General features: G+C 42.3%; 1 protein-coding gene across 2 annotated transcripts in view; it reads right to left on the minus strand.

The window, feature by feature from the left end:
• MPPE1 (metallophosphoesterase 1) overlaps positions 1 to 8,535 on the minus strand; it is a 34,552-nt gene that overhangs the window by 24,720 nt on the left and 1,297 nt on the right. Inside the window, exon 2 of one of the 2 annotated variants that reach the window (XM_074822151.1) lies at positions 700 to 829. The exons of the other annotated variant lie outside the window; for it this stretch is intronic. The gene's annotated coding sequence lies outside the window, so the exon portion shown is untranslated. The remainder of the gene's footprint in view (positions 1 to 699; positions 830 to 8,535) is intronic. 2 annotated transcript variants of the gene reach the window in all.

Consider the following 8,535-nt stretch of genomic DNA (forward strand, 5'->3'; position numbering starts at 1 on the left):
CCGGCTGTGGGTGCTCCGGTATCAGCTCTACTGTGGCTGTGAACTTCAGCCTCTGGAGCCGGCGTAAAAACACCCAGCCTCAGCTTGTCTCTTTTAAATCGTCATTAGTTTTATTTGCAGTTTTATTTTCTGCGACTAAAAGATACTGAGTGGGATGGAGAATACTGCCAGTTACAGATCTGCATGGGCACATTTCTACATCAATACGCACAAAGTTATGTATCTCTACAAAAGCATTTTCTGCATCTCCCGCTCCCATCACAACCGAAGCCACAGTACAGGCTGTTCAAGCAACAGCCACCAAGGCAGGAGGAGATAACAGCATGCCTGGTATTGCTGCTGCCCAGTGTGGGGTCTTTTGTATCCTTAGTGTTTGTGGTACTTGGTATCACTGCTATTTGCTGTCTCTGGGTTTTGTATTTTGCATGTATTTTTGGCAGACCAGGCTGGAGGATGTACAGGCAGGACAAAAGCACTTCCACCCTCATGAAGGACTGGACCTTACACATACCAACCAGCCACAAGGAGATAACCCACCACAGCAAGACTGAACCAAATCAGTGATTACTGCCAATACTTTGTTACTGGCAGTTCAAAACCTTTCCTGTTTCTCTCTCATTCTCTAAGTCTCTAAACTGTCTTCTTACGTTCTCTGCATCTCCTGTCTTTGTATAAAATGTTGCCTCTCTTGTTACTTACAGCTCATCGCAGGTTGCCATCTTTTGGTTTTTGGTGTAAAATGTTGCCAGGTGCCGCCTGCCCCTCCATCTTGACCATGTAGCCCACCTGATTGCAGAGCCTGGCAATTTTTGCGAGGAACCATTCATGTCTGGGAAAAGAGAGGGGAGATGACAGCAGCTTGATGCTGCCTACTGTGGGTCTACAGTTTACCTAACACATGGTACAAAACAACCCAGGTCACTTTGGGCTGCAAGTGGGAACGGTAACTGTAATCAGATTAAGGGAGGTGGCACACACCTCCAGCTCAGGGCACAACTCCAGCATCCCTCCTCCTCCGCCATCAACCCCGATCAGCCCATCACCCATCTGGCTAACTCCTTGCGCTTTGCACAGGAGTCACAGTGCCAGGTAAAAGCCACTGTGCTGAGCTGAACATACACAAGATCCAAGCTGTGAGGCTGTTAACAACTCAAGAGTGCACGGGAGGGAACAACGTGCCCGTGCTGTTAACTGCTGCCAGAAATCCTCTCTGTCTGTGAAGATTTCTGCACTGATTCCATAACTGCAAAAGCAGCCACACGACACTGCTAATTCTTGGGGCCCATGACAAGGCACCTTGTCCCTAATTAGCCTAGCAACAAAATTACTACTTTAATCAGCAACTAACACTGAATAAATTAAAAACTGACAGTTCATAGTATGAAAACCAGGAAGTCACTTCTTGATGAAAATACAGCTGGATGAAACTGGCTACAGTAGTAGTAAAAAAAATAAAATAAAATTGGGAGGTATAATACCAGCCAGCAACGCAATGGTGCTGCAGAAAAAGGGAAATCCCATTTTCAGATGGAGTAGCAGTATCCCGAGGTGTAATTACTCAATTCTATTCTGTTTTATCCAGCACAAACAAGATCTCAGGTGAGGTCCTGAGGAGTCTAGAAAACAGAAATAAAAATTATATGTGGAAGAAAATACAGCATATCAGGAAGGGTTGAAATAACTGTGTTCATTTAGTCCAGAAAACTGAGACCGCCAAGAATCATTTTAACTGACTTCGTCTTTATCTTTGGTTATTGTAAAGGATGGTAATAATTGTTTCCCATGACCTCTAGAGGATGATGAGCAGAAATAAAGTTACTTTCCAACATGGATAATTTCAGTTGGATGACAGGGAAAATTTTCTTAAAATCAAAGAAGAAAAATACACATAGGTCTCCCTCACTCAAGGTTTTAACAAACAGATCAGAGAATGATCAGACATGACTTAATTCAATTCAATTACTCGAGCGTGTCCAGAGAAGGGCAACAAAGCTGGTGAAGGGTCTGGAGCACATGTCGTACGAGGAGCGGCTGAGGGAACTGGGGTTGTTTAGTCTGGAGAAGAGGGGGCTGAGGGGAGACCTCATCACTCTCTACAACTACCTGAAAGGAGGTTGTAGAGAGCTGGGGATGAGTCTCTTTAACCAAGTAATGAGCGATAAAGACAAGAGGGAATGGCTTCAAGTTGCGCCAGGGAAGGTTTAGACTGGATATTAGGAAGCATTTCTTTACAGAACAGGTTGTTAGGCGTTGGAATGGGCTGCCCAGGGAGGTGGTGGAGTCCCCATCCCTGGAGGTGTTCAAGAGGCGGGTTGACATAGCGCTGAGGCATATATGGTGTAGTTGGGAACTGTCAGTGCTAGGTTAACGGTTGGACTAGATGATCTTCAAGGTCCTTTCCAACCTAGATAGATGATGATGACGATGACAACTTTGAATACAGGTGTATCTAATATGCACAGCATACTGGCATACAGCAAGTAGACAAAAAGACCATTTTAAAGCCCCTTTTAGGCCAATATTTTAATTATGCTATGTTATTAATTTAGGGGAGAACATGCTCTGCTATAATAATAATTCTAATACTTTGCAAAACTTTGTAAAATGACTTCAGAAATAATTTTTTAAGTGATAAAGGGAAGCTGTAGTATAAGACAGTGTGGTGGAGAAAGATCAGCACAGTAGAATCCAGCACACCCTACGTACCAGTATCTCACGGTAGACAGTATGAGTAGAATAACAATTTTTTCCTCAATATTGGGAATGTCAGGAGTAGTCATAATTCCTTAATACCATACAAGGCAAGGCCACTTGAATATCAAGGAATAGTATTTTATAAGGAATGTGCAAGGCTTGCTAGGACTTACATGCCTATGGTACCCAGGTGTTTGGTTTTGGTTTGTTTTTTTAAAATACTGTGGGTGGAGCAGTAAAACAAAAAGAGGAGGAAGCACGGATGGATTAATTCAGGGCTTCTGCAGAAACCTGAGTGGGCATGGAAAGGGCAGCACCAGGCAGTACTCAGGGAACAACCTAGACAGGTCAGAAGTAGCAGAGAAAACAAGACCACAATGTGTCTCGGGTCATTCTCAGATGTGAAATCTGCAGACCCTGTTTCCCAAGCTCTTCTGCAAACACATCTAGTTCTGGGAACACTGCCGCTCTCCTGCTTACCCAGGAGTTGACAATGATGCAGCAGCTACGTGCTGTTTTTAAGACCCAAGTATTTTCAGAACTGGAAAATTGTTACCAGCAGAACATCTCTATTCTACAGGCTGGAAAACAACATGGAGAAAAATTGGGAATTGAGCCAACAGAGCTAAAAGGGAAACAAGAATTCCCAATTTCTGACCTAGAAACTGAGCTGCGCAGCCTCCCTCTGTCCTGCTTTTCCATGGCTGTCATGGGAATTGAAGATAGATGGAGGAAGCAGACAACAGCCAAGTTTCTCAACTATGCCATTACACCTGCAAGGAGTTTATGTAAGATTTAGATTTTATCGAACAAATGACACCAAAAAAAACCCCTGCTTCTACCTTCAAACTCTTGGAAAAAGCTACAGCTGAAGCTCTTGTAGGTTTTACCATGCACACTACAATCAAACATTTTCAAAAGTGGTCACCAATTTTGAGTGGCTCCACTCCAAAATGAGCATCCATTCTTCCAAATTAAAGATACTCATCAGGTCTGTAAAAATGGCCCAAGGCTGGGTAGCACTGGACATCAGATTTTGAAGCATCCAAAAATCAAAAGATAATGTTAGCCTACATGTATACACAAAACACAGTTTATATAAATTATAAAAGAATTTTGTGTACTTGATTAGGAAACATGTTCATTTTCCAGAGATACTAACAATATTTTTAAAAAACTTCTCTGTGGCAGTAAATGTATGACATGCCACTAAGATATTTACCTTCCACTGTAAACAATTACAACAGAAACATTTCCTACACTATTATTCAGCTGATTTGTTGAACACATTCTTTTACTCTTGCATTTGTGTTTCTAACTCAGCTAGGTATGAACAGAGACACATTTCATGCTGGCACACACGAATGAAAATGTCATCAATTCCAGCGGTGCTGAGCCTGCTACTTACTGCCAAACAGCAGGAATGTGACCCATAGCACTTTTTGTCAGCTACATGTACACTGAAATCATTGATTTGCCCAAAAATATATGAGCACAGGATTATTTGATGCAGCCCTAAAATAACTCCAAGTGTAGCCTTTCCTCCACACAGATTAAATGGTATTATGTGTCTTTTTGACCCTCAGAGACTTACTAACCTCCTGAGATTTTCCAGGAATTCAAATTCTCCTGGGATATTCTACACACCTTTGTAAAAACACATAAAAATTTCACCTGTCCCAAATTAATCTCTCTTTTATTCCCTTTCTGCCCGCTACGTTCTTTGGCATAATTGGTGCTGCCAATCTCACAGACAAACGTCAGCTGAAAAATTATGGAACAATCTCAAATAAAATGGCCAACACGGGAAAAAGGACCTTTCTCCATCTTCTTCTGAGCTTGGGTCAGGAAGTAATAACCCCATTTGTGTTCAGGAGCCTTCCCTGAAACAGGGAGAAGCAGTCTGGCTTGGCACAACCACAGAGGACAGCTAAATGCAAAAGTTCAGAATTCAGTTCAAAACATGAAAATTTCCTGCATATCAAGACAAAAGGCACCAAGACCTGACTGGATTTAAGATGACTGTTTGCAGAATTAGAAAGAAGAAATCTTTTCTCATAATATATAAGAGTAAGAGGAAATTGTTTTAATCTTAAAGCTGACAAAACCAAGCAGAGGTAATATTTATTAAACCAAATTAGGCTACAGGGATCCCTGCTACAGTACACTGACAGAAGTTCTGTACCACCTTCAGCGATAGAAACATCAGGTTATAATACTAGTTTGTTTTTGGGGCAAGGGGTGCATATTATTTTTAGCATTTTCAGTGGATAATGTTCAAAAAACAATACTGGCATGCATGTGCCAGAGACAGTCTGACGCTTCTCCCTTCAAAGCTAGGGAAAAAGACCCTTACCACCTATTATTCTACACTCACAGACATGGTCTAGGAAAAAGAGTAACAGCTTGGGACTGTATTACCTTGTCCACAGAATTCCCTCCAGAGAAGAAAAACATCTCTCGATGGAGAATCAAAGGCACTTGCACCCCAGGAAAGCTCTTGCAGCCATACCTCCCGGAAGAGAAAATTTCCCGGGATGACAGAGCCAGTCTGAAAACTCCAGAAAACACTGAAGAATGTCATTTTACCAGTAGAGCTGTCTGTCAGACCTTGAAGCCAAAAATCTTCATTTCCACATTAACCAACGGGTTAGATCTGAAGGGAGACTCCTGCACTGCATATTTGAGACTATCTTTTGGTTAGTTTGTGGCAGGAGGGAACACGCAGAGGGTGTCCAAGCAGGGATCCCTGGGCCTTCTGGACATAGAGAAAAAAGGTGGTCAGAATATGACTCTGCATGACAGAAAGTGAACACAAGAAACATCTAATACACCATGTAGAACAGTGCATTAATCAAGCGTTATGTCATTAATGAGTCATTAGCAAGCATTATGAAAAACAGTGCCAGTGTTAGTAATTCCTGTTTGTCTCTGATGAAGCAGAAGGGGGATCAGCACAGCTCTTCTAGGGTGTCCAGCAAGAAGAGAGAACATCTCCTTACCTTCCCTTCTTGTACACCCAAAAGGCAAAACAAAAATCTGGGCCAAACATCCTCTTTTATCGGCTATAAAATCTCTTACTGCAACATTACAATTGCACTGAACTACTACAATATTGTAGTAGTTTGCACAAACTAGTCATCTGGGTTACCTCTTAAAGGCAAACTCAAACTTCATTCTTTTGAGATACTAATAAAAGCTCCAGGGAAAAGGGCTAGGGATGGTAAACAACAATTTTATATGACTAATCCAATATAATCCTATGCTGTGTAAAAAGACCATCTGCATGTATTCCCACCAAAGTGCTTTAATAACAGTGCAGCAAGCCTCTGGCTGTCATGCTAAGGAAATGCTCTTCCACACTCAGGCTAATAACTCAAAAAGATTACTTCCTTCTTTTTTCCCCCCCCCTCTGTTTCTACTAAAGCCATTAGCCACTTGCTCTCCCATTAATTCCCTATTAAGAGATCATCCATCAAACCCGCGAAATGACAAAGATCCGCACTGGAAAACATCTGTGGACTCCACATCGATGGCCAGCCACCTACAGAGAGAGGTCACCCTTCCTCTGCAAAAACTACAACTGATTTTATTGCATCACTGCAGCACGCAATTACTGTCGAAGAAGAGAATGGCAGGCTGTCGGCTGAGGTGTAATTAAACCAATTTCAGCTGCAGCAGCTTCCCCTCTGAGTGACCCTGCTTTTTGCACCGTGGATCGAGCGGACCGCAACAGGGATCTCCATGTGTCACACAGAGCAGCCACGCCGATGAATGCTGCACAGCAGTTTAGGACAGGCAGGCAGGGAGACTGCCACCTCCAGCTGAGCCACACCTAAATCAATCAGGGCTTCACACCCTGGAAGAGAAGGAAATGCACGACTATGCTCTGTTTTCTTGCTCTGAGGTCGGAGGGAACAGGTTTTCCCCTCTGCTGAGCATTTGTTGTCTCAGGGAAGCCCAACCTCTACATGAATCTGGTCAGGGCTCAGGAGGATTCAAGCAGACAAAGCACCCAAGAAACACTAGTATTTCAGGCTCACCCAGGACGAGTCTATTCCAAGTGGACGAGATTAAACACATGGCGTGTGTGCAGGTTATGAAAGGCATGTGAGAGGAACTGGCTAGTGTTTGGGGTTATGAAAGACTGGAGGTTACGAAAGACCTTGGCAGTTATGAAAGACAAGCCAAGAGTCTGATCCAGCAAGGCAGAGAGCAGCCTCAACCTGCTTGGAGGTGAACGGACGTTCAAAATCACCCAGCAGCTCACAGTAAGAAGCTCACGCTGCCTGGCAGGTCTAGGCTAAGGAAGGCTTGAAAAAACTTCAGAACAGTAACAAGAAAACAGTCATCACTGACCAGGAGAATGATGAAGAGAAATATTGCCATCTGTTTACAGGCCTTACAGGCAGCTGTGTTTTTTCTGCAAAGTATTTTGAATGGTCTTAAACCACTTGCCACAGCCACTGGTTTTCTAAGAAGTAGTATTTCCTGGCTTTTTAGTTCTGTTTTAGATCTTTTACCTACATGAGTCACACAGCTTGAATAAATCTGTAAAAACCAAGGCTTCATTCAGTTGCTATTTTAGCCTCTCAAGCTCAGCCTTCGGTGATCATTCTACTAATATTCTACCACCAAGACAAAGAGAAGGTTGGGGAAATTTTACTGAGCCAGATGGAGTCGCTTATTTTCCAAATGCCACTCAAACATCATTTAGAGCGAGGACTTACTCCTGCTTAGAAAAATATTGAGAGCACTTTCCCCCTTTACAACAGTGTTTCTCCATGCCAGTGATTTTCTACAATTACCTTCAGTGAGGCTATTTCTGCATCCTGCCTACTACACTACCATTCACGCTGCCCTGTTTTTAAAACACGAGTTAAACAGACCTTTCAAATGCTCCTGTGGCAGCCTAATCACAACAAACCTCCAGGCACTGCAGCAGACCTGAGACACATGGGAGGAAACCATCTGCTCTGCATCAGAATAATATCTAGCCAGTTTCAGCAAAAAGCATAGACTCTTTTACTGTTGGCCAATTCAGTAACTAAAACTTCCTCTTTCAAGGAAAAACACAAAAAACACTGTTATGGTGGTCTGAGATGATTCGTAGAAAGCAAAGCTATGGTTAGCTGTAGGTTTTATTTACCAAAGTTAAAGCTGTTTTTACTACATCTCACCAGTAAATATGTTTACGTGTCTGCCCCAGCACAGAAACTCTCTAGGGAAGCTCCTGAAGCCACCTCAAGCTGTGCTGAGCATGGCATCAATAAAATGCACAAATTCTAAAACCTGGAGGAAACTGAGATTAAGGAAGAATCCAGAGCAATTCTGTTCCACACTATTCCAAATTGTATTACGTATTTGTAGGGTTATTCTACTTAATGAAACTAATCTTACATGAGGACAGAGCAGATATGAGGTTGAAGGAAACAAGTGACTTGGAATAATCAGTCAGCAGAAGGCTTGACAAACATTTGGTGAGGATTTCTTCAACAAAGCTTTGTAATTTCACTTTTAACCTTCGGGTATTAGTTAATTCACCTTCTCAGCGTTACTGTTTTTTTCTGATTCAAAATGGGGACCAGAAAATGTTTTGCTAAGTAGACTGACAGCCTTGCCATCTTTGTGGTATCCACTGCCACGGTGCAGCTTAGAAATTTAAAGAATGAAGTTGAATTCCATGAAGTTTTGTCACTTATTTGAGAAGAAAACGGTCCAAGCCTTTTATTTTTAAAAGTCTCTATTATTTTTGTGAACTACATATGTCAGGCGTGTTATGTCCCTCTCATCCCAAAGTCATCTGTGTCCTACAAGATAAACAATAAAATAGATCTAGAC

The sequence above is a fragment of the Strix aluco genome, chromosome 1, assembly GCF_031877795.1.
Source record: "Strix aluco isolate bStrAlu1 chromosome 1, bStrAlu1.hap1, whole genome shotgun sequence".
Lineage (NCBI taxonomy): Eukaryota > Metazoa > Chordata > Aves > Strigiformes > Strigidae > Strix > Strix aluco.